Source organism: Anser anser (genome assembly GCF_964211835.1).
Source record: "Anser anser genome assembly, chromosome: 4".
Lineage (NCBI taxonomy): Eukaryota > Metazoa > Chordata > Aves > Anseriformes > Anatidae > Anser > Anser anser.
Window position 1 is genome coordinate 15483388 of NC_139724.1, and position 26183 is coordinate 15509570.

General features: G+C 43.5%; 1 protein-coding gene across 16 annotated transcripts in view; it reads right to left on the minus strand.

Annotated features, from left to right (window-relative positions):
- Positions 1-26099, minus strand: part of TMPRSS11E (transmembrane serine protease 11E) — a 52039-nt gene extending 25940 nt beyond the window's left edge. For 9 of the 16 annotated variants that reach the window (XR_014583739.1, XR_014583740.1, XR_014583741.1 and 6 more), the window contains exon 1: positions 108-26099. The gene's annotated coding sequence lies outside the window, so the exon portion shown is untranslated. The remainder of the gene's footprint in view (positions 1-107) is intronic. The other 7 variants (XM_083834352.1, XM_083834361.1, XM_083834359.1 and 4 more) reach the window with 7 other exon arrangements.
- Positions 26100-26183: the final 84 nt, after the last annotated feature.

Consider the following 26183-nt stretch of genomic DNA (forward strand, 5'->3'; position numbering starts at 1 on the left):
GCATTTACAAAAGATTCTTGACAAATTACTCTGCTCCTTTGTTGGGACAGCAGCTCTTTCTTCATGAGAAAGTCAGTACTGATGAAATGCCGCTGTCCTAAACATACCTCCTGAGGCAGGCAGCCACCGGAAGCCTTTTTGAAGGGAAAGGCTGAAGAAGACTGCAGGGCAAGGTTTGGTTTCTCTTCTTTCTTAGGGTCGGTTAATTAAGAAGTTTAATTGGCCTAAAACTCTCTGCATTCACTAGACGATCTAATTTTTCTTTTAAGTACTAACGAGGACACTAACAAGACTGTTCCCATTTTAAAGCTTGTAAAAAGGCCCCTTACTTGTAATGACTGTGGTGGTTTTGTTACTATTCCTATGGTTTTCGTAAGTTGCCAGAAAGCCAGGATCTACATTACTTCATACAGTAACTGCTTCTATTTGATTCTAAACGGTTCTCTGGATTATCTTCAACGATTCTGGAAAACAAAGGTCATTTCAACTTGCTTTCAGAAAAATTCCACTTGAAAAATAGTAGTGCATGAGCCATATTAATCTTTAGATAAGATTCCAAAATATGCTACACTCACTACCACTCTTATCAGGGGTCTAAGGCTCTACTCATGCAGCACCAGTCCCCAGATCCCAGCCTGGGACAGCATCCCTCCAACACGCTCAGGATTCAACCAGAAAATTGTGAACAATCTCCATATCCCACATACCCTCTCTAACCTGGAGCGTAGTGTTTGTAGACCACTGCTCCTAGTGTCTAGCTGGTCCTATCACCTCCTGGTACAGCATCTGACACAGATGTTCATAGCTCAGCCTGCCTTTGTAGCCACAAGTTTATGAGAGCCCACTCGCCAAGGCAGGGTACAACAACTCTCACAGTTGTGATCTGCAAACACATTTGGAGTTTGTCAAAAACAAAGAAAGGTGACCTACAGGCTATGCAAGTTGGAAGGGAAAAGCCCAGGCCTATATAATAAGGTCAGAACTCCATTGCAAACTTTTGTGTTGTTACTTGTTGCAAATGCAGATCCAAACTTCATAGCTTATGCTTTTCCTCAAGGTTGCACACAAGTATCTTCCAATACAGTATCAATATTCAGCAAGAAAATGTATTTAGTTCTTTCAAAGTATTTATAGGTGGAAAAAGAACGGTGCACACCCATAACACCTTACAATTTGACTTGTACCTAAATTTGACCGTTCCTTTCCCGCAAGATGCATGTGGCTCAAGTGCATCTATCACTGGATTTCAGTCACATTCACTTATCTTTACAAACACCAATTGCTAGGCTGCACAAAGTGACACACAAAGCTTATCTTTGTCCATCTCCGTACAAGTGGATTTCCAGAGAGAACATATGCATATTCACACAAAAAAAATTTAACAAAGGACTCAAAACAAGGCTTCTAGAGCATGATTCTTAAAACCAGGTGTTTAGGAGTGGGTAACTTCTAAAGATGTGGGTCATGCAGGGATAGACTGAGTTAGACTTCACTAAAAACTAAATGGCAGTAAGGAATGCAGTGTACCTGGGTCCTTGCACACTGACTGACACTCAGGTCCCTCTGCCCAGGCTAGGAGTTAGGCCATGGGAACGCAATGCCTTTGCAGAGTAGGTGATGAACTATCCCAACAGCTCCAAATCCTTATTTGAAACAAGGCTGCTGAAAAACAAAGCCAAGTCAGTTTTCTGGAAGCTGTCAACATCTTGTACTAGGACCACACAAACAATAGCTGATGAACAATAGCTACTAAACCTTCCATTTCTTCTCCACTTTTATTAAGGGAGTACCTTTCATTGCATCAGTTGCCAAACTTCAGGAAACAAGAGAAGTTTTCAATATACAAGAGCCTTCATCCATTTTTGAAGTTGTTCTTGATAGCGCTGTAGCAGTTAAGATTGTTATAGCACTGTGTTTGATTGTTGCTGCCAGAGGATTTGCTGCTGGGTTTATTTTATTAATTGTCTGCTTAATTCAAGTCAAAAACATGCTTGGAACTTGCAGTCTTCAGTCCAACTTTGCAGCCTTCTCTAGCTTACTCTGTCTACACAGTGTGTTCAAACCAGATCATCCTGATGATGTCAAGTCCATGAAAAACAAAGACTCTGAATGTGAGAATCAAAGTAACACTCAACCACAGTAACTCTGGGAACTGAAGCTGGAAGAAATGTGACACAAAGCTACTTTTTTTTTTTTCTTTTGAAGGTGTCTAAACACAGAAACCCTATGACAACAAGGCATGTGTATCACTTAAGCCCAGTTCTCTTATCAAGGAGAAAAAAAAAAAAAACAACAAACAAACAATAAGGGGTAGCACGTGTAGCTGAGTCCCAGAGCGGGTTCACAGCTTCAGCCCTCAAGTGGAGGCATCTTCCATAAGCACCAAAGTTTCCTACATGGCACACAGACAGCTGAGTTTTCCAGAAAGAGCTCAACATCCAGCCCAGTCCACAAATGCTCTGGTACCTTCAGTGTCACCCAAATAACGCCAGCATCCCTTGATTTCAATCTCATTCTTTGCATAAAGCAGACGATAAGAAAGCCATATCCAAAGGTAAATCCCGTTTCAGCCTTTGGAAAGGCATTTGTTAACTACCTCCTTTTAGCACAGTTCTTTGATTTGTCAGTAACAACACTAACAGGATTAGGTTGTCCTGCTATGGTGGTATCAGTACAAACTGCAAGATGTGCAGGACTATCCACCAGAAAACAGGGAAAATAACTTGTGTGCAAGCTGTAAAATTGCTTGGAGCAGAGATTACTGCACAAGCAAACTGAACTTTTTTTTTTTTTATATGTATTTTAAGTTTTTGGTTATCCTTTTACATTGCTCTGATATCAACTCATGCATATTGCAAGCCAATGGGGGAAGAAATTCAAAACCAGGGCATACAGAAATCATTTTTATGCCTGATGACTCAACTTATAATATTTTTTTTTAAAAATCTTTTTTATTGTTTGCTCCCCTAAAAACAGATTGCATAGCTTCACCTAGGACTCTGAGTCAAACAGCATTCACTCAGTGTCTCACTTAAGGTACTCTTAAAAAAACACCCTCCTTTTCACTGACACAAAGTAATGTACTGGTTGGAGTCTCCTGCTGCCTTGTCAATCTCTTCTGTAATTGAGAAACATAAATTATCCTGAACTGCCCTGACTTGCAGAATGCTGAAGAATTGCCTTAAACACTAATCCATTAACAAGATCTTGCTATACTAACGTGTCACTGGAATTGCTTCAACAACCCACGTGACATTTCCCCCATCACGTTTGCCATGACCGCTCTCATTCTCTTCTTTAAACGAGATTAAGACATAAACATGCCCACAGTAAATGCTATTGCTATAGTATTTAACCTCTCCTTGGGCAGTTCTGTAACTGCAGAGAAGCAAGAACAATCATCCTCGTAACGAGTTGCGCATGTAGAAATCAGTGCAGAATTAGAAACTGATATGCAGGCGCCAGTTAAGTCATCTGCTTTCAATTACCCAATACTGTGCTAATACCTACTGGCTGACAATTTCTGCCCATGACTTCAGGAGGGCTACTGAGGTACATGAAGTAATGCACATGCATACAAGACTAAGATACAAGTTTTGTTAAAGGCAAAGTAACAAAAAAGTGGAGGAGTGGAACAGAGAGATTAAGAAAAAATAATCCTTATAATTCATTTCTGGATTTATGTTTTTATCTCTAGTGGATAAAAGATAACTCCAAAGAAAAAAATATATATTGGTGTTTTCTGTTTAACCTAATTGTTCTACAACGATAGCATTAAGATAAACGAAAATTTACTTAATTTATTCCTATTGTGAAGGATGAAATAAAGAACATGTCTGTGCCATGACAAAGTATCTCCAGCTTAATGTAAGTCTGTAAGAAAAGAGAGACAATGAAATGGAAGTGGTCATGATACTGAGCATAGCTCTGGTTTCTAAAGAAGGAAAACGAAGATGATGGTAAGGAACAGGAAGATGAGAATCAAGAGACACCGTAAAGCAGACCTTGGAACTTTTATTCACGAAGACTGAGACTGCCACGAATGACAAGAATCTAAACTCCAAAAAGCAGAGAAAAATGCAAGAGGAAATTCCTGTCACTCCCATACCTAGTTTTAGGTACTCCTCCAGTGAGGTAACTTGAGGCTAGAGCAACAAATAAAGGCGTATCAATAGTTGAACTGCTGAACATCAGAAAGGAACAGTTCTCCAACACTAGGCCTGTGGGTCTTGCAGCCTCATGGATCCAGAAACTGTCCTGCCACACCAAGGTACAGCGGACACCAAGTGTCACAGTGGCACTACAGAGATACCAGTCTCAGGGAACAGAGAGCAAAGAGACCATGCAAAAAGGTACCAGCATGTAAAGGACATCGCTCCTGTCCTAGTGCACTTTCTCACTCCTGTCCACACTGCACGGAGCTGCACTAGATTGTCACCAGCAAGAACAGTGTCAGCCCTGGCTCTGCACAACCGCCTGCACGTCCCAGCTCCACCTCTGCTGCCCCTCAGCTCCTGTACTCAAAGAGGACTTATTCTTGAAGGCTCATCCAAATTCCCTCCTGCAACCAAGGTGTCCTAGCATTGAAGACCAGCAGCAACCACAAAGGACTTCTCTGGTAAGCCTGGAGCCTCATCCCGTGCAGGAAACAAATCAATGTACAGAACGTGCTTTGGGTACCCTGTAACACCGAACACTAGAGGCAGACTGTCTCCCACCACTGGGCACACTATTTTTCTATAACAAGCACTTTTCTCATGCAAACATTTGAGTCACTGTGCTTCAAAATTTTCATTAGCTGCAACACAGCATTTTAAGGATTTTTTATTATTTAAATAAAAGGACCAATGTCATCCTGGTGCCAATACTTTCACATATTTACACAGAAACAGGACACACGCACCTGGAATGCTTAGCTAAAACAGGGCTGTGATAAATAGGTGGAAATGTCTTTGTGGTGAGCAGGCAGGTGATCTCCCTGCAGACAGGCAGGGTTCTCAGGATGTTCCACCCTTCCTGCTTGCTGAGACTGGGTAGGCCAGACCCTGTCCTGGGTTGCTAAAAAAATAAATAAATGCTGGTGTAGAGAGACAGGCTTACACGGCGTTTGGGTGGGGAGACAGGATCGAACAGTGCTGGTGACAGCTGAGTTTCTCAGGCTGTGTCTGCATACTACAGTCCGGGTACCTCCCTTACTTGTGGATAAAAGACTTAGGTGGAAGGAGCCTCTGCCTCTCCAAAATCAGGTCTGCTATGCACAGACACTACCAGGTGGCACAGCAAACAGAGACAGACCAGCACACTCCAGCGTACAGCAGCTATAAGAGGGAAGCTTTGCCAGTGATAAGCTAAGTCTTGTGTTGCACCTGTTCAGGGACAAGCCAGCAAGATCATTTGAGTGTGTCTAGATAAAGTTGAGGGCCTTGGTGAAATTTGCTAGGGATGCAGGGACATCAGCTCTGAGCCAAACGGGCACAATTCATCTCTTGCTTGCCAGGGGAGCAGAGCTAGACTGAGTGGACAGTTGAAGGCCTGCTGAAGGGTCTGCTGCTGCTGCAGTCATTGACCCACATCCTCCCATGGGACAGTACACAAAAACAACATACGCAGCTCTAGAGACACTGAACCCACCCTCTGTTCTGGAGGCACAACCCTCACAGTCACTTGCTTGTAAGTCAGCATCTTAAAGGTCTTTAAGAAGCAATTGTTTTAAAAGCGTTGCATAAGCCAGCACTAGAATGTTAAGCAACAGAGTATGACGGCACTCAGTCCCCTTCTAGGTTGATACCTGCAGTGACCCTGGCCACGTGAACCTAAAGGACCTCCTGTCGTAGTTAAATTGACATGGAAGATGCAGAGAAGTGACAGCAGCCACAGCTGCAGTATCAGCTCGGTAAGGACAAAGAGCAATCCAAGCCTCCTACATCTGTCTGATGCAGTATGGGCCATCAGGTCGGGCTGTCTGGCATCCATCTGCAATGCACGCTGTCTCACAGCCCTGTTCCAAAGCGCAGGCCAAAGCAGGAGGTCAGACAAGAAAGGCTGACAGCAGGCAGCGTGTCATCACGTGGTGTGACGTACAGATGGCTAACGAAGATGTGTACCCACGGGACTGGCGGAGATGCCTTTGTGAGACTGACAGGCTAGGTATACCAGAAAGGAAAATGAAGTAATAATTCAGATCAAGAGTCCCAAGAATCCAAAGCAGGAAGCATTGTGTGGTTTAGCCAACAATGCAAATCCTATACAGGTTATGTACTTGAACCAAGACAGCAAAGTAATACACCAAACTGCATGGCCTCATCAAAAGAGTTACTACAAGTAAGGATAAGGAGACAGAAGAGAAAAAGACAGCTCTAAAAGCTGTCATAGTACAACAGGAGAGCACTGAGACAGAACTGAATCCTGGGTATTTTGGGGGAAAAAAATCAGATTTAAATCAGAAAAAACAATACAATAGTACGCAACATGGTGAAGCATAAGATCAAAGACTTGTTGATTAAACAAGAATTTATAACAAATTCTGAAAGATCATCCACTGGAAAAGGAGAAATACTTAACCAAGCTCTAGGCAACCCAGAAATGGCTTAAAGCCAGAACTGCGATTCAAACAATGAAAAGGAAAATGCAAACCTAGTCAGTGTTACAGATAAGCTACTCAGAGTCTGAAGTGGTACACCACACACAGCAACAGAGACTCCATCTGGAGCATCGTGTACAATCCCAGTGCCACAGATGAGCTACACCTGGATCAGACATAAAGAGGTGTGCCAGGAGAATGAAAGCAAAGAAAAGCTGTTCTTATGAGAGGAAGGTAACAATGGGACCGAGATTAACAACGAAAAAGGGAAGACAGATTAAAGTCCACTTTAAGAGTACATGCAGGACAAGAGCTAGACAACAATCTTTGGCTGCGTTTCTACTATGAGGCTTGGCTGAAATTAGAAGCTGCTGCAGTGTTGTAAAAATAGAAGCTACACAGTGGAATAACAGCCATGAAGTACACAGCTCATCATGTATTTTTCCTGAAAACAACCGTACTTCAACACTGACATTGCATCTGATGCAATCATCCTGTTTATGACACTCATTAAGTCCTCTTTTGTGTGGCATTACTCACTTTCTGAAAGATACAAGTCTTCCATGGCAGGGAAAAAACACCTCCTTTGCTGGTTTCAGGGGATTAGAGGGAGGAGGTTCTCATGGATGGGAGCTCATCCTTAAGTAGTCAGCTAGCTTCCACTTGACTAGTCCTTTTACTCAGCTTTTGGGTTTGAGTGGAGGGGATAGATGAAAACACAAATATATTTGGGAGGAAACAGAAATGAATACACCATGTTTCAGGAAAACTGACCGCATTGTTTCTAATTATGCAGATTTTCAGCACACAGCTGATAGCTTGAAGTCACAGGGCAGGAAGAAATCATGTCATATAAGCTCATCTCAACTCTTCCTGCAGTTTTCATTATTGAGCCATGAGAGCAGTGCTCTGAGCTTTGACAGACTAACCAGGGTGCATTCAGAAGAAGAAAGCATGCACAAAGGGTGACTTTTTGCCTTCTGTCGTTAGGGTGCCTCTCCAAAAGACTGGCTTCTCTGCAGGATGGCACACAAGGCAGTTTGGCTGCAACAGAAGCTCAGGCCAGCACATCCCCTCACAGTCAGCTGATCAGTTGGGACATTTGGGAAGTCCTTTCTCAGTAGCTTCTCAGACACTGCACTAGAGTCTCAAGGCAAATAAAGTGTTTACTAGTCAGTGTGTGATTCATTCAGAAGTGCTCTTGAATGCATTTTAGAAGAGATGCGTTGCAAGAACAAGTATTGCCAGACATGTCCAAGCCAAGTGCATTTCCAACTACGACTTGGTTGCTAACAATCAAGAAATCTTTCCCTCCACACTGGAGGATGCTTAGAAAAGATAGCTGATAGTTATAGCTTTAAGGTATGCAGATGCCCTTCTTCTTTGCAATTAATCCAAAGCTCATCTAAAACAGGTGTTAGCCATTGCAGAGTACAAAAATCTAGAAGTCTGAATGAATTTTAATATAGCAAGACCATAACACACACACACACACCAACAGTCTTTTGCAACAACTGTGATTATCTTCTACAAGGGTTTGGCTTGGTGTGCACCAGCCCTCATCCATTATAATCAGTGTTTTAGTTCATATGTTCAAGATCTTTCCCAAGATCTTGGGAAGTACTTGGCAACCCTAATCTTGCACAGTTAGTGAAGAATGTGTTGGCGAAGATTTTCAGCCATACATGACATTGAGCCATACATGACATTCCCACAGGAGACAGGAAGACATGGATTTTGGGAAGTGAAAGTCTGCAAAAAGAAAAAAAGTCAGTTAAAAAAATACCACTTTTCAGAGACATTTTAGCTCAAGTTTTCTCTGCCACCTGCAAGGCCAGTGTCAATCCTAATGCTTTTGAAAATGCAAACTGGAATTTCCAGTATCTGTGGACAGAAAGGGATGCAGAAACCCTCTTACTATTAGCCATACTTCTAACATTGGCACATTCACGGCAAAATTATCAGCAGTATACACAAGCATCAACCTCCCAGTCCCCTTATCCTAGCAGTTAGGTGTTGCTGGGCTGGCTCTTCTGCATCTTTCTTCAAGCTGAAGGCACCAACAGCATGTAGCTTTAGGCTTATGCTGACACCTGTATCCTGCACAGCCTTCAATTGCTGCTAAAGGTGTAGGACTGCCAAATCCAACGTGACAGATCCACCAAGAGGACATCTTGGATAGCCCAGTATGTCTCAGACACATTAGATACCGATATGAGGACATACGTATCAAACCTGAAGGGACACTGCTCTTCGCAATGCAGGGACAGGAACCTCCATTACACCGGCAGGGTAATATGCTTCAAGTATTCTCCCGGAAACCTGAGCACAGCTGGAAGAAAATTCATTTCCAGGCATGATCAGGTAGGAAAATGCTGTTTATACCCTAAATAATCTGGGATTCTTATACAAAGAGTAGCCTGTGGGGTGCAAAGTTTTTTATTTGCAACAAAACCAAAAGCTTTCGCCTAGCACTTACAGCACCCATTTCTATTTACCTATCTGACCAACTCCAGTGGTTTTTGAAAGAAACAGCCCTACACCAAGCACCTTTGAGATTCCTATCTTTGAGCACACCTGCTTGCCTTTCAAAGACTACCCATCTTCACCCTGTATGTTGACAGTTAGCTTCACAAGGGACAAGTGTTGTGAGGTGGTCTTAATAAGAATCTGAGGCTAGGGAGAGATGACAGCTAACAGTCAAGCCACCACACATCAGCAAGCTATCATTTATCCGCTAAACTGTATTAACTTGCGAACTGCCAGTTGTAGGGTAACCTGAACTTGCTTCCATCTGATTTGTAATACATTAAGCTAATAAAATTTTTGCTTTTCCTTGTGATGGGACAGAAGCAGGCATGCAGTCAACATGACTCAGACGAGCTGGTACTGTGTTGAACAACAGTGAACCAAAGGTCACCCCTTTTTCTGGCATTCTCAGCAATCCTTCCTGTAACACTGGGGTGTGGCACCTTTGCAGCATTACCAATATTTCAATCTCATCCCCTTTCCTTATCTTGGAAGAAAACTCACTAAGAAGAAGTCAGAAAAGAACCTAGGAAACGTGTTAACCATGTACCTTTCCTTTGCTCTCCCCTCCACATCCTTTATCTCAGTGGTCATCCTTACAAATAGCCTCAGGACTAGTTTACCTAAATTGCATGCAACTTCTCCTAATTGATGTTGGAAAGAGTAAAGAGGTGGAGCTGCTGTTGTAACACCAAGAGGCAGTCTGTCACTAGCCACAAGATTCAAGATAAAAACCTAACAGGCAGAATTCTCCCACACACTGCCAAGGCCAGACAAAAACCTAAGTATAATCAGTTAGAGGAAATATACACTAATGTTACTACACTCCAATTGTAAATTTTGCCAATTGCACGGAAGACTTAATTGTGTGAGGAGTAAAGACATTTATAGCACTTAAGCTGACAGATCTTCACCAGACATTCTTAACAGTTTAGTAAAACAGAGCAGGCTGCTTGAACCAAAACCTGGAGGACGGACCCCATGGTACAGACTGTGGACTGACCTCAACCCCCATTCTCCTGTGCTGTTTGGGGAGCCACATAAAATGGGGGATGGAGAGAAGGTGTTTTATAGCTTGCTTTTAGTTCCTCATTGCTCTAGTCTGTTAATAATAGGCAATAAATTATATTAATAGTATCACAGAATGGTTTGGATTGGAAGTGACCTTAAGGACCATCTGCTTACAAGAATTTATCATGGGCAGGGACACCTTCCCACCAGACCAGGTTGCTCAAAGCCCCATCCAGCCTGGCCTTGAGCACCTCCAGGGATGGGGCATCCACAGCTTCTCTGGGCAGCCTGTGCCGGTGCCTCAGCACCCTCATGGTAAAGAATTTCTTCCTAATGTCTAACTTAAAACTACCCTCTTTTCATTAATATCCCTTTGTCTTGAGTTAATCTCCCTGCACTGCGTCTGTTTTGCTGGTAATTGGTGAGTGATCACCCTGTCCTTATCTCAACCCTTGAGCCCTTTTCCTCATATTTGCTCCCTGCATTCCTTTGAGGATAGGGAGTGAAAGAGTGGTCTGGTAGAGTTTAGTTAGCCATCAGTGTGAAAACATCACAGTCCTTTAAATGGTAGATACAAGCATACTTTGGTTGGAAAGTGCTTCATGGGAACCTAGGTTCAGACCACCAAAAACCTTAATCAGCTTCTTCTGTATGAAAGGGAAAAACCAGAAAGAGTTTGCTGCTTGCAATGACATGCTACTGAGGCTTGATATATATACTTAATAACAAAGGCCATTTTCTTCCTTTTCAGTTCTCCATTCTCTTTCAAGAAAGCCAAGTCAAACAAGGCAAATCTTCCCAGCTCTGCAGGAAGCAGGACAGCAAAACACAGCTAGAGGAACACCTGAGTCCCCTTCTTTACCCTGCAGTCCCAGTTCCACCACTTACATGTTCAGTGACCTACCTCTCTCCCCAGCTCGCAAAAGAACTCAGAAATGGAGAGGCCCAGCATGGAAACCCAGCCAAGATTTGCTTATTTTCTCTGGTTTCCATGTATCTTTATCTGTCCTCAGCCACTCAAGCTTGGTATTAAACCCTGAACGCACACACAAACACACACGTACATGCCCTGCAAAGTACTGAGAGGTTACATTTGCTACTGACAGCTTGGCCTTAATGTTGATCAGCAATAGCTTATAGCAGGAAGGAGAATTTTTCTTCCTCCTTGCTCTGAGCGTCTTACACATAAGGTAGAAGATGCTTTCACAAGAGCAAAAAGCAGTTCAGACATATTGTCAAGCTCATCTGCACCTAAATGAAGATACGAACATTTTCCTTCCTGACACAATAGACATCGGGCAGTTTCCTTGCTCAAATTCTCCAGTGCCACACCAGCCACATTCTTCCTGTTTCCTTCAAGAGTCACCCCTGCCTCTGGCACACAGGTTATCACCAGAAACTCCCTCCACACCCTTATGAAGCAACCAAGGTTGTCCATGGCTAATTTTTACACTGGTTTTCCACAGCAAGGATGCCGCAAAACTGCCTGAAAGGCTAAGTCAATTTTTGATTACTCCTACTAAAGAAGGAAACAGGGAAGAAGCGACAAAAAGTGCTGGAGGCAGCCCCCTATCCCTATGAACACTTTTCAAGACTTGACGCTGGGACTGTACAAGACAGAGCACGTACCCGTGAGCATGCAGAAGTCTCTCTAGGCAGCCACTTGTACCTGAAACAAACCAGCTTAAAACACAGCACAGCGGCTCAAGAAAAGAAGCAGATACTTGCAGCTTCTCAAGTTAACGGCTTATTCCCTCCGCCTCTTGGGCAGCTCTGTGAGCCTCTACTGAGCTTAAGTTGGTCAGACATCTTCCAGGATGCAGCTCAGCCGATTTAAAGCTGCCTGCAGAACATCTGCCACACATCAGCTCCTGTGAGAGACAACAGCATGGGCCCACTGGGTCTACCTATACCTGCTGGGAGAGGCTAGGAATAACAGCTGAATGTCCTAAACACTTGGAAGAAACGTGGAAGTTGTTTAAGGTCCCCATGCTGGAAGCCTGGAACAAGTTTATTCTCCTTGACAAAAACAGACTTCAGAAACAAGGGGGAAAGAGCACACAAAGAGCAGAAGAAGGGAGGCTGTTTGGACAACGCCCTTCAAGAAGCTGGAGACGTATCCATAGGTAGATGACAAAGAACAAACTCTGGTCCATAAAAAGCAAACACAACGAAGGCTCAGGTAAAGTGCCAAAGAAAAAATATAATCAAGACAAGCTGAATAACACATCCTCTTCCAGCATGTCAGAACAGGAAGCCCGTAGGACCAACTGACGATCAGACTATTGAGGTATTCACAGGAGATGCACTCTGAACAAAAAATTAAGTTATTCATGCCAGCCTGGGAAAGTTCCTGCTCTGGAACATCCATTACTAATTGCTACGTTTAGAAAATATTTGTGCAAACATTCAAACAGAACTTCAAAGAGGATCGGCAGGGAGGAGAGGGCAGAAGCTTCTTCTCCTGAAGACTGAGGCTTGCGAAGGCAGCTAGGAGGGAACATTACTAGATAAAAACTTCAGCTGGTTCTCAAAATGCTACTTCTGCTCATGCAAGGCAGCTGGCCACTTAAACAGAGACCATTATCACACGGTGGTAAAAACGAGAGCAGGAGTGCGACCGGCATTAAGAGTTCTGCCAGCGTTCTTTGCTAAACTCAGGGAGAAAGGGGATGAAAAACCAAAGGCCTGGAAACATTTCTAAGCACCTATAGTCAGAACAAGCTGGACCTTACTCTTCCCCACCTTCTCAAAAAAAAGGGAAGCACCTTCTCTCAAATTTTTCCTCTAAAATCATGTGACACACAGTTATCACACTGGAGAAGAGCTGCGGGGAAAACCATATTCATTCCGCTAGGTTGGAAAGTGCAATGATCTAGACAATTCTTTGGCATCTGGCCTTTCCCCAGACCACTGAAGAGGCTCAACCTATTGCAGTATGTGCAGCTACAGACATGCCAGGTCCAGAGCGGGGCTGGGATTCCCACCTGGATCTTAGAGGTCAGCATGAAAACAGCGTTAACCATGTACGCAGCCTAAAAGTCTCATTCCTAGCATCATTCAGAAGAGCTAGTAACGACCAAAGGATTATTTGTCTCATTTGTATTTTCAACTTGTGCCCCAAAATGAACAAAACAAACATGAATGCTCACTGTAACACTAGCTGTGTTGAAAAATCAAAACCAGGTTAACTGTTTATTTCCTCGAATCTTTCTAGTGGGCAATTACAGAGCTGCAGTGTGACAGAATCACTCTGGTTTTAAACGACTGAAGCATTTAGACTGAGTTTACCTCAAACCTATCCCTCTTTGTATTAAGAGAAGACATGAAAAGAAATCACGTCCGGGTCCAGAAAGCAAGCAACTGAATACAGGGGGTTACAATATGAAACTAAAATATCTTTATCTGAAATACCTAACATTCCCCTTTGTATCCATGTACAAGTGAGAACTATTACTTGATCATCTGCAGACCAGGGTTAAGTTTCAGCACTTGGAAAATTATTAGACTACGGAAATACTACAAGCTTTTGGTGAAATGAAAAATAGTGAGTGTACAGTGGATTTTTCCATTTTATACAATTACTACCTTCCTGTAGGATATGAAGGTGACAAACAACTTTTTAGTATTTGCAAAAAATAACAGGGCAATTCTGGGCTGCCACTAGACCTCTTGTGACAGGAGGGAACTTGCCTCAAGCTGTGGTCACACTGCAGAAGCTCTCAGCATGTTCCAGAGGAATCAGCAAATGTATCATAAAAAGAAGGATCTCCCAGGGAATGACATAACCCCCTACACAATGGAACTGGCTGCTAAAACAAAAACTACAAACCACAAGAATTAAATATGGACAACCGTAACACAACCAGCTTGCACCCAGATGATTGCATTACAAGCTGTAGAGGAAAAGTGGAAGAACAAACAACAAGTATGTCCTTATAGTATCTCCCACAGGGAGACTTCGTCACTTCAGAAATGACCTGATCATTAGACTGTATCCACTTCTAGTATTTCCATTTTAATTTTGAACTAGGATTGAGGTAGCAGATCTGGTTTTGGCTCAGATATTGTATCATCCTATATGGGATGGTAAAAAATATCACAGCCTGGTTTCTTTCTATGGGCAGGAGACTTAGACAATTACAGTTTCTTTGTATGTATTCTCAATAGCTTGAGCCCACCACACAGCATTAAAAAATTAATAAAAGGGAGATGACATTTACATCTGAACCGAGAGAAAGGCTGGAGTTTGAGCTCAACTTTTGTAGGCACCAAGGAACCCTCATGAGTGAGCTGATCAATGGCACAGCCAGCACCACTAACCAAAAGCCAGCCAGATGAAGATCCACAAACTCAGCTCCCTCAGTCTTGCTGTGCACAGATGGTGTTTTGAGAAAGCAGCAAAGATGCTGACCTTGTCCCTCTGTGAGCAGTGCTAGCCATCTGGACACGCAGACAGCAGGAGCTAGGACAGAGAAGGCAGGTGAGCTATCCCATATCAGCTAAAGCCTCCGATCCAAGCATTAAGCAAAAAAAAAGCCCTAGCTTGCTAATCCACTAAGTATCCAGTACCTCGCTTCTGATTAGGATGAAAGCCAAGTCTGACTCCTCCACACATGAGCAGAAGGGAAGGCCGTCATAGAGCACCACTCCTTGCCAGCAGGTTCTCAAGAAGCCAGCCTCTATGCACCCCAGGCTAGCTGGGCAGCCAAGCATCATGCCCACGTGCTGTCTGCTGCCATCTGTAACAGGGCTCACCTAAAGAGACGGCCTCCCTGGCTGCCTCTGGCGAGACAGCTCTCATGTAATGAGCTCCCCAGAAAGCAAAGAGACTTTTGAATTCAAAAAGACAGGTTTTATTAGAACTTAAGTTCACTTTTTAGGCAGGAAAAAAATAATCAAACTGTCTATGCAAAACAACAGAATCTGCTTGGTAACACAGGAAGTGGAATCAGTACCTTTCACAAACAATCCCATAAGCACTGCTAGACAGCTGAACTGTAAAATAAGGTCCACGTTCTCCCAGGAAAGGGGCAGCTGAGAACCAGTGGTTCCCCAAAAGCCATGAACGCCCACTCCAAGGGGGAACAGCCATGATCTAACCTTCCAAGGTGAGGTGACAACACGGATCAGCAAGCAACTCTGAGGTTTCCTGGCTTCATCAGTGTCACAGCCTCCTCTGGCCTTGAGACCAGGACATAGCTATAAGCAAAACATCTTGTGGCCACATCTTAAAATTATAGACATTACAAGCAAAACAAGTGGAACCAATACAGTTGAACTGAGCAGCTCAGACACTTGTGATGAAGTTTTCTGATAATGCTTTTGTCTTTAACAGCAGCTTAAAAAAAACACACAAAACACTACTGAATTTAAGTAAAATTATAGAAGCCTTAAAATTGAAGTGATCTAGTGTTGTCAGAATGACCTCAAGGAAAAACATTTTTCTCCCAGTTTATTTTTGCAGTTTTGTCAATATACATATTCAAGATTTTATCTAACACGTTCGAAGCAACTTTAATATTCAAGGAGGCCATAATTAAAGTAATTAACCTATCATATACACGTAATTAATATATCAACTTCAAAACTCTGCAGAAGAACCTAAAACTAACATGTTGTTACACGATGCAAGTTTAAAGAACTTCAAAAGCAGCAGTTAGTGGCCTATAAAATAAAATGAGGCAATTAAAACAATTTAACTCATTGCTGGTACTACTACCACGAAGAGTGTACTTGTTATGGCGTTTATTTTCTTCACAGCAGCCCGTATGGTGCCGTGGTTTTGATCTGTTATCAAAACAGTGTTGATAATACATTATCAACATTTATTTTAGCCATTGCTGAACAGTATTTGAACAGCATCAAGGCCTTCTGCATCCCACTCCGCTCTTCCACCTCTCCAAGAGCAGGTAGGCTGGGGTGGGGAAAAAGGCTGTGAGGGATGCCAACCAGGAGAGCTGATCTGAATTTTGGAGTACTTCTGGAGCTCTGCGTTCAGCACCCAGCACAGGGCCATGGACCTGATGGAGGGAGTCCAGAGGAGGGCCACGAGGATGCTCAGAGGGCTGAAGCACCTCTCCTATGAAGGCACCTCTCAGAGGGCTGGAGCACCTCTCCCTCATCCCACTTTGGGGGAGCAAGAGAGCAGCTGGCAGGTGATTAGTTGCTGGCCAGAGTCATCATCTCCCACAAGACAAAATTACCCCTCACAAAAAAAGGAAGTGGTGATCATGCAGGTCAATTTAGAATATAATTTTAGTACAACTTACAGCACCGAAAAGAAAAACTACAGTGAATCAGAAGTTTGTTATAATAACTAAGGATTGCAAGAGCTGACAGAGAACAAAAAGAACATGTATTTCTTCTACTTCATCGGAATCCAGATAGATGAAAAGTTTCTAAACTACTGGGAAAAGGATAAAGCAAATAAAGTGAGTGCAGTGACACTACAAATTTTTGCAACTGCTTTCTGAGATTAGGAACAGAAGATCCTCATGCTTTTGTTAATTGCTTTCAGGAAAACGAAGAAAGGATTTCTGAAGAAAGGAGACAAAACTGGAAGCACCACAAAAAAATCGTGTTCATGTGGGTCCCATGGTCCATGTCTGAGGGGTCCAAGACCCGCAAAAGCGTCCTAAAAAAATGAAACATTAAGCTCCATTTGTATGCTTGTTTCTGACAGAATCTGTGACCCAACGGTGCTGACAAATTTAAAGAAAACCCTGCAGATTACATTAGGACTATGTATTATGAGTCATCTGAATAATTGCACATCGAGCTGTGCCTGGAAAAAAAACAACTCAGCATGCAAGAATTTCTACACCTGGGTCAGGGAAGGTGAACTCGCTTTGCTGACTTGCTTTGCAGCAGAGCTTGTCAGGGCCTCACAGGGAGCCAGGCGGCAAAGGAAGAGCAGAAAGAAGAGAGAGGACAAATGACAGTTCATGATGCAACTACAGTGAGCTGCAGAAGCAGCTTAATCTAAAAACCAAGGCTGAGAGGAAAGGACAAGCAATTCATCAAATGCATTCATAGGGACCTGTATGAAGGTGTTTAATGAGTAAACGCTCCCAGAAAGCTACAGAGACAAGTTCTTAAACTTTCCTGGAGTGAATCCTCCATTGCCTCTATCTCCAACCTCTTCTATTCTGTTTCGCTATGGGCTTCCACAATACCTCCTTTCCAAGACAAGCCCAAGGAGTTACAGAGAGACATTCGCTGCTCCTATTTGCTGCTCAAATAGGAGAGACCTTTCTTGAATCCAATTCATGGACAGTTTCCCCAAGACAAACAATTTCTTAGTTTCACCTCTGTCAATGCTATACTGAAACCTTCTACACAAGATCGGAGCTTCAAACACAGTCTTGTCAATACTCCAATCCTGATCACTAATTCAGAGCCTAATGCTTTCCTTCCACCATTCTACCACTTCATTTACTGTAGACAAATTACTCCCTGGTAATTTTTGCCTAACCATAAATGTTAAAGAAAGACTAAGCACTAAAATGTGAACCCCGTACATTCTAAAACTTGAAGGCAATGAAATGCCCACCCTCATGGTATCTAAGCACTTAAAATAATTGTCCAACACGTTCTTTGAAGCTTTAGTTGCAGATATTCTATAACTTCTGTAAACAAACTATAAGGAATACTTGAACTGTTGCTGATCACACCTGTGGTGGGGGAGTAATCAGATGACCCATCAACATCCTCTCAGCCCTGCTTTATATACCTCTACTATTTATCTAGACAACACCATAGCTTTGCTACTGACTCAAGATTCCGAGTATCCGATGAAGGTGACACTGATAAGTGCTTGATAAGCAAACTTACTCAGGAAAAAATAAACAAAACAATCAAAATAGGACACATTGAGCAAATTTAAACTCCAGTCCAATGAAGCACCAGTATTTCATTGGTCCTCAAAACAGAAAAGCATTGTGGTTTAAAAATAGGGTGTGATACCAGATAACTGCAGTGATTCACCTGGAAGCCAAGGAGAGTACAAAAGCAAGAGACAAGCTAAAACCTGCACTGAAATCAGAACACACAGTGTCACAGCCTCAACAACTCTTCTGGTACTGGAATGAAAGGTTAAGAAGAGGGCAACCTGGCTTTCATGGGAACAGATAATGGGAAAAGCTATGTCCATCACAGAAGCAAAACCCACCACAAACACAAATGGCCATTACCAGTTCATCTACCGATGATGCACACCGTAGCCATTTGCAAACAAATACAGTAAGCCCGTGTAAATCAGCACGGCTTTAGTAATGTGAATTGACACTTTAATTCACACCAGTCTGACCACAGAGACTGCAAAGGCACAAGGGAACAGCACTGGGACCAAAGGAATTTCCTGCCACGGCAGGACACAGATATGACCCAACTTACTCTGTTGTCTACATGCTTATATGCACAGAATGAGATAGTAAATGTTTATGGAACTGCTCATGTCTGTTAGCTCTTTCAGTTGTGCCCCTTTTTCAGAAACTACATAGAACTTTGCTCCATTCTGCTGGGGTTCACATTTCGGTGGTCAAGAAATGGATGCATTATAACCTCTAACCAGAACTGTTTAGTATGCTTGTATTTGGTTTTACAGTTCCCAGATGAATTGCATTTTTTTTAGCTGCTTCATGCCCTTTGATTCCTTTCAGATACTCTCCCTACCAGTCAAGACCTCTGAGCAGCTGCTACTTTGAACCTGTTTTCTTAAGAGAAAGAGCATTGATACGGTCCGTGTCTGCCAATAAAGCCAGCAAGCTCCAAAGTTTTAAGAATTTAAATTTAAATGGGGGGGGAAAGGGGGGAAGGAGGAGGGAGAGAGGAAAAGAGGCTACCACCACCCCTACTGAGAGAGACCTTTATGCTCACACCTTGTTAGAAACCAGAAGTTCCCTACAAAACAGAGAGAAAACTGGGTTTCACTTTGGTTAGGCTTGCCAGAGAACTACTTATTAACAGGGAAAAAAAAAAAAAAAGAAAAAAAAAACACGAAAAAACCTACAGACTTGCTACACACAAGCTTCCTTCATTCTCTAAACATGACTTTTCAGCAACATTATCCCAATGATTATATTCAGTCCTAAATCACACTTTCAACCCCAGACAACTCCTCACGGCCAGAAACTAATCAGGAGATGCTCAGAACCATCAGCACGCAGAAGCCCTTGCTGTACTTAGCTCCAACAGCAAGAGCTGAGCCTTCTGGAAAAGGTGACCTTTACAATCTGGCACCTAAGCAGCACACAGCGCTGCCTCTCTTGTAATTCTAGTCTGAAAGCCTGTACTGCCAGAAAGGAAAACTCTGCATTTTGCCCTCAGACAGGACACAAGGGAGGAAAAATACACTGGCATAAGACAGCAAAACTTGACATGACTTCTCTCCATTGGATGTTATTGAAAGGTATCGGACCATCACGTACAGTTTTAAACCGTGCTGCTGCCAATGGGTGTGAATACTTTTTGCGCAGAGCACAGGATACTATTTTTGCGACCAAAAATTCCACCAGGATGCTATTCATCTATTTTGGGCTAAGTTAAGGCAGGGCTATCTAGCTAATGATAGGGTCTATCGCAGTACCATGAAGAAAACTGGTCTTGCCAAGCCTGTTCTTTAACCCTGTCTAATTGGGCTAGACAGTTTGTACCACACAAAATAATTGTTCACACACTTCCAGCGAGGTGACAACTAAGAAGAGAACTGTACTTTTCAGCAACTGTTTAAGTCGTGGCAGACAGAGGGGAGTGAGTAGAGAATACCAAATACATTCCTCACCCCTTCAGTGCAGCATAGCATATAAATTGAGCTCCTAGTACAGAGCTCACGGGCAATAAAAAGCTAACTGTAACATGATTCAGCAAGAAGGACAAGGCCATGCTTAATTTCAAGTATCTGATAAGGACCTCATGGCTTCCATAATACATGATCAGGAGCTATAATAGTTCTGTAAATACGCTGCTGAACTCAGGCCAAGCAAGGGCAAATGTCATAATCACATCTGAGAAATACATCTGAGGGATGACCTTAACTACAGCCTTACACTCTTCTCCTGTTGCCCAGGGAAACAGGCACAGCACAAGAAGCAAAACCTTACCACTAACAAATATCACGCTGAACAAATCCTGCCATCTCCAGACACGGTCTAGGCTAGGCCAAGAAACACTTCATGCCACCAATCCAGAGCGAGTCCCGCATTTCCTTTCCTCTAACCATAATCATTGTGGACCACATCCCTGCAACAAAAAATAATTCACGTTGGTCTGGAATCAAAACACGCACCAAACATGACATGCTGCCACCTTCTGATTCAGGAGGGGATTGACCCAGAAAACCCACAAAGCTGTACCAAGCTGCAGATGGACTGAGTGCATCTAAGCACTCAATGCTGCAAGAAGGGAACGGTCATCAGTGTTCATCTCACATTCTGAAAAAGTTACCCAGGAAAGAGAAATAAAACTTTTTTTTTTTTCCCCCCGATTAGCAATTTGAATCAGGTCCGTGAGGACTCTGGGAAAGCTGGGGGCAGCACAACTGAACACAAGGGATGGAAGAGAGAAGAGGGGGTTACCCCATGCCAAAACAGAAGAGCACTGAATGGCCTCAGCTGTATCATCTAAACCTACTTTAAGGGATGTGAAAAGGCAAATGATGGAAAAAGAGAGTCCACTCTTTGCAGTGGAAGTGCTCAAACAAGGGAAAATTGCAGCAATTGCTACAAAATGCAATTCTTAGCAACACTCCACAAAGCCATAGTGAACACACTCAGCTTTTGCCTACGACTTACGTGTCATTAAAGTGACTATTCAACTCTCCAGCATCTCTCTGTCCCACAAGTGCCTCCCAAAGCATAAAGCGTATTTAATCAGAAAAAAGTGCACCTTCTTTGAAACCCAGTGCAAACAAGTATCACTCTTACCACTATCAGCCTGAGAATCACGCTATCTGTGGGGGAGGGTGGGAGAAGGAGGAAGAGGAAGCCTGAGGGGAAGAAAACAGCACTGAATGAGGAACAAACAAACAAATATGAGCAACAATGGGGAAAAGCAGCCAAACGCATATCTTTCAAGAGACAGGAAAAAACTTCTTGGCTTCTAAGAACTTTAGTTTCCCTTTTTCCCCCTCCCCGCTCCATCTTCTGTCATTAGCTTACTAATTAAAAACGTTTTTGGAGTAATACTTTCAGGGAGTTTCCTGTTTACCAGCAATAGCACAGTGAGCCAATAAACTCAGTGGCCTGAAGTACTTGGCCTTGGCATACGGTCAGGCCAGCATACAGTAATTACCTCGTAAACAGGAAGCATGCCACTTACTGCCAGTGCACCCAGGCGCAGGAACAAAAGGCACACAGAAACTGTACTTCTGCACTAGCAACTCCTGCAGCCTATGTAAGGTGCAAATCAAAAATTAAAACAAGTACAAATAACATTTCACGGCTATATATACCAACAAGCGTTTGCCAGCACTCTCTGAAGCTTTCTTTAAAAATCACAACTTTCTTTTTATTGAAAACATCTTCCATGGGCTGACACAGCCAAAATAGTTTCAAGCATCGCCTAAAATCCTTTCTAAAGTTACTCTGCATAACCGGATTAGAGCAAGGTAGAGGAAATTTTTGTTATAACCTACATCTTACCGCTGCAGAGCTGCAGGCAGATCACAAGGGTTAGCATGCACACAATCTGAAAGGTATCAGACTTTACACTAATGACATACGTGGTAACGTTATCCAAATGTATGGGTATGTCAGAAAACATATGTACCATGATCCAGCTACATGAATGGCTCCCTGCTGACTGGTGTCATATCTGCATGAGTATGCCTTTTGAAAAGAGCAGGAGTCACAACAAGTCTTGTCCTGCAATCTGGAAAACAAATTCTTAATCAATGGATTTTAACCCAGCTCAGAAAAGCTAACCTACTTTAAAAAATCCCACCGTCGTCTTGCTTCTCTACAGTTTCAAGTTATACAGGCTATGACAGGCCTGTGAACAAATCATTCTCAAAAAACATACTTCTTGAACAGTCGGCAACAATCCCTACTCAATCCCCTGAAAGACAGCAAAAGGCCTGCACACAAAAGCAGGCCCAGATCTCATCTCTGACCTAGGACATGGATTATTCTTAGTCACCGTAGCTGCTCCTCAAACGTGGCCCATCTCTGATGAATAGTCTTCAGAGAATGCCCATCAGCAGTCGCTTGCAAAAAGACACGGACAGACACATCAACACTGAGAAGGGAGTTTAAAAGGAGAACTTGCAGTGTCTTAACCTGGTTCTGTAGGGCTCTCTGCAGACACCAAGGGAATTCTTCTACATTCCTGTTAGAATAGGTTTGGGCAACGCAAAGCAATTATCTGTTCCTCAGAATAAACGGATATCTACAAATCTCCATCACAGCAAGAACTCTTTTTAGTCTTAGAAACCCACCATCAAGCTCAGTACCACTTTTTTCCTCCCTTTCCTGTTGGGATTTGGTATATTGTAAACTATATGGGAAGCCACAGCTACAAGCTGCTTCAGTGCACCACGGAGTCTCTCTTGCCATATTAATTCTCAAACAAGTGCTCATTGATAACAGAACTGCAAGGTGGCTGAGGTTGGAAGGAATCTCTAGATACAGTTTAGTTTTGTCCTCCTAATTCAAATTATTATCATGGTGAGAGATGGCCAAAGCCATTACACCCTCAATAAATATTTCAACAGCTATCCTCACTTGCAGACTTCTATTTTGCTTCAAAAACGCACTACAGAAAAGGTGCTAGACTTACGCCACCAGTATTTGAACTTCACGCCACACTGAAAGGATGAAACCTACCAACAGGGCTATGCCTCGATAAAAGCACAGCCTTCTCCAAGGCTAGCCGGATACTTCTGCAAGATTCAAAGGGAAGGATGCAAACCACAGTTCCTTCCGACTAAGCACCCTTCCAGTTAACCCACTTCAATGGTACCATCTAGTGGATTACACACAGCCTGACAGTTTTTTGGTCGGTCATCTCTCACACTAGCTTTCATAGACAGAAATTAAAACAAAAACCGCTAACGCAACACCACGTGGTAATTTCTAGTAAAATGAGAGAAAGCAGGTACTGCTCAGGAATACGGCACGCTAAGTAAACCTGTCGTGTGCATTCCAGCTGCTGAAAGGCACTCCACAAGCTGCTTACCTAACTGATGAGATAGACACAAGCGCACACAAGAACTGCTCTGCATTCTTTGACTACGGAATCAAGAAGTAAGTGTCAGCAAAACTACTATGGTCAAGTCCTGCATATTTCAAAAGACGCATTTCCAGAGAAAGGATGAAGATTCACAGGTGAGTAAATGTTGAATCAGCTAGAGCACTACAGAAGTAAAAACCTCCATTCAGATCAGGAAGCCACTACAAATCTGAAGAACACATACCTTTCTATCTCCTGTAGCAGCACAGTCATCTCAGCAATTTCTTTCTTTTCACCTAATTGTAGCTTCTATCATCTCACTGAAGAAGTACTGTTTTTCAGTGGATGTTTTTATCCTGTATTTGGGATTTACATTGACAGCTTTGAAGCAAGATGGACAATCCTGACCGATGTCAGAGGACACATTTTGTACTCTACCCTTCATCACAGAAAAGGAAACGTGTTCTTTCCTGACATTTTAGGCAGACTAACCAACAGGCAGGGGGCTGACCAGACATTTTTACTAACCTGTCCACCCTGCAAGAGTAGGCAAACGCACCAAAGATCACAAAAGAAACAACCTGGAGCTACATTGCTCTGGCAGTCAAGGCATTGAGTAGACTGGCTGCACCCATCAGACTGCACTAGCGAAGACCTGCAGCCTGAAAAACAAAAACTGTCACTCAGTCTACAGCAGGCATCACCATGCAACACAACCTCCCTGAGCACATAGAATAATCTGGTTGAGCTTTTATAACACTAATGAGCTCTCTGTTAATTGTGAGTTACACACAGCTGTAATAAAATACTGTAGTGCACTCAAGTACCCAGGCTGCCTGAAAAGGTAACTAAAACAGGGGCACTTACAGTTTTCACCTGGGTTATGGTAGGAAAGCATACACTAATCCTGCACTTCTTTAAAAAATAATTTGGCTTGATAAAGCACACTTGGTTTATGTTTAAACATAGATGTTACAAAACAAGCTGAACATTGCCAAGTGAAAACCAATATAACAACAATAATAAAAAAATGGAAACCAAAACATAGAAAAATATACATGCTTGTGAAAAAAATATGGGACAGCAGCAGACACATCTGATGTAGACCCATAAACCATTCACACAGGTGAGGAAAACCATGTTGTGCAGCAATTCCTAACCAAGGGGAAAACCATGACTGTTCTGCCCTTCTCAGGAACCATGACGAGAGCTCTAGCACCTCAGGCAGCCATCACAGCAGTATAGAAACACCATGCAACAGGGGCTTTCCCTCAGCCTCCCTCACGTTGAGGGGACAGAAAGTTCTTTTTTTTTCATAGAATCACAGAATCATTAAGGTTGGAAAACACCTCCAAGGTCATCTGGTCCAACCATCGCCCTACCACCAAGGTCACCCACTTAAAACATGTCCCCAAGCACCACGTCCAACCTTTCCTTAAACACCCCCAGGGACAATGACTCCACCACCTCCCTGGGCAACCCGTCCCAGTGCCTGACTGCTCTTTCTGAGAAGAAACGTCTCCTCATTTCCAACCTGAACCTCCCCTGACACAACTTGGGGCCATTCCCTCTAGTCCTATCACTAGTTACCTGTGAGAAGAGGCCGACCCCCAGCTCCCCACACCTTCCTTTCAGGTAGCTGTAGAGAGCAATGAGGCCTCCCCTGAGCCTCCTCTTCTCCAGACCAAACACCCCCAGCTCCCTCAGCCGCTCCTCACAGGACTTGTGTTCCAGGCCCTTCACCAGCTTCGTAGCCCTTCTCTGGGCACGCTCCAGGGCCTCGATGACCTTCTTGTAGTGAGGGGCCCAAAGCTGAACGCAGTGCTCGAGGTGTGGCCTCACCAGAGCAGAGCACAGGGGGACGATCACCTCCCTGCTCCTGCTGGCTGCACTATTCCTGACACAAGCCAGGATGCTGTTGGCCTTCTTGGCCACCTGGGCACACTGCCGGCTCACATTCAGGTGAGCATCAATCAGCACCCCCAGATGCTTTTCCTCTGCACAGCTTTCCAGCCACTCTGCCCCAAGCCTGTAGCGTTGCATGAGGTTGTTCTGGCCAAAGTGCAGGACCTGGCACTTAGCCATGTTGAACCTCATCCCACTGGCCTCTGCCCATTGATCCAACCTGTCCAGGTCCCTCTGCAGGCCTTCCTACCCTCCAGCAGGTCGACATTTCCCCCCAACTTGGCATCCTCTGCAAACTTTCCTCCTCTATACTTTTTTTTCCTCCTTCCCTACACCTGATCCCCCAGCACAGAGGGCAGCCCCAAACCCTGCTTCAATACAATGCCAGCGAGCCCCCACCAACAGCAGGCAGTAATGGCATCACCCCCCCCCCACACTCTTTTCTTTTCCCTTCCCTTCCTTTCCATTTTTTCTCTCTTCCCTTCTTTCCCTTTTTTTCCCTTCCCTTCCTTTCCCTTTTTTCCCTTCCTTTTCCCCTTTTTCCCCTTCCTTTTCCCCTTTTTCCCCTTCCTTTCCTTTTTCCTCTTCCTTTCCCTTTTCTTCCCTTCCTTTCCGTTTTTCCCCTTCTTTTCCCTTCCCTTCCTTTCCCTTTTCCCCTTCCTTTCCTTTTTCCCTTCCCTTCCTTTCCCTTCCCTTCCATTCCCTCTTTTTCCCTTCCTTTTCGTCTTTTCTTTTCCCTTCCCTTTTTTCCCTTCCCTTCCTTTCCCTCTTTTTCCCTTTCTTTCCCTCTTTTCTTTTCCCTTCCCTTTATTTTCCCTTTCCCCCTTCCTTTTCCTTTTTCCCCCTTCCTTTCCCCTTTCCCCCTTTTTTTCCCCTTTTCCCCTTCCTTTCCCTTTTTTCCCTTCCCTTTCCCTTCTCTCTTCCCCCCCACACAACTACGCATGCGCACACCGCGCAGCGCGGCCAGCCCTTTGCGCACACCCCCCCC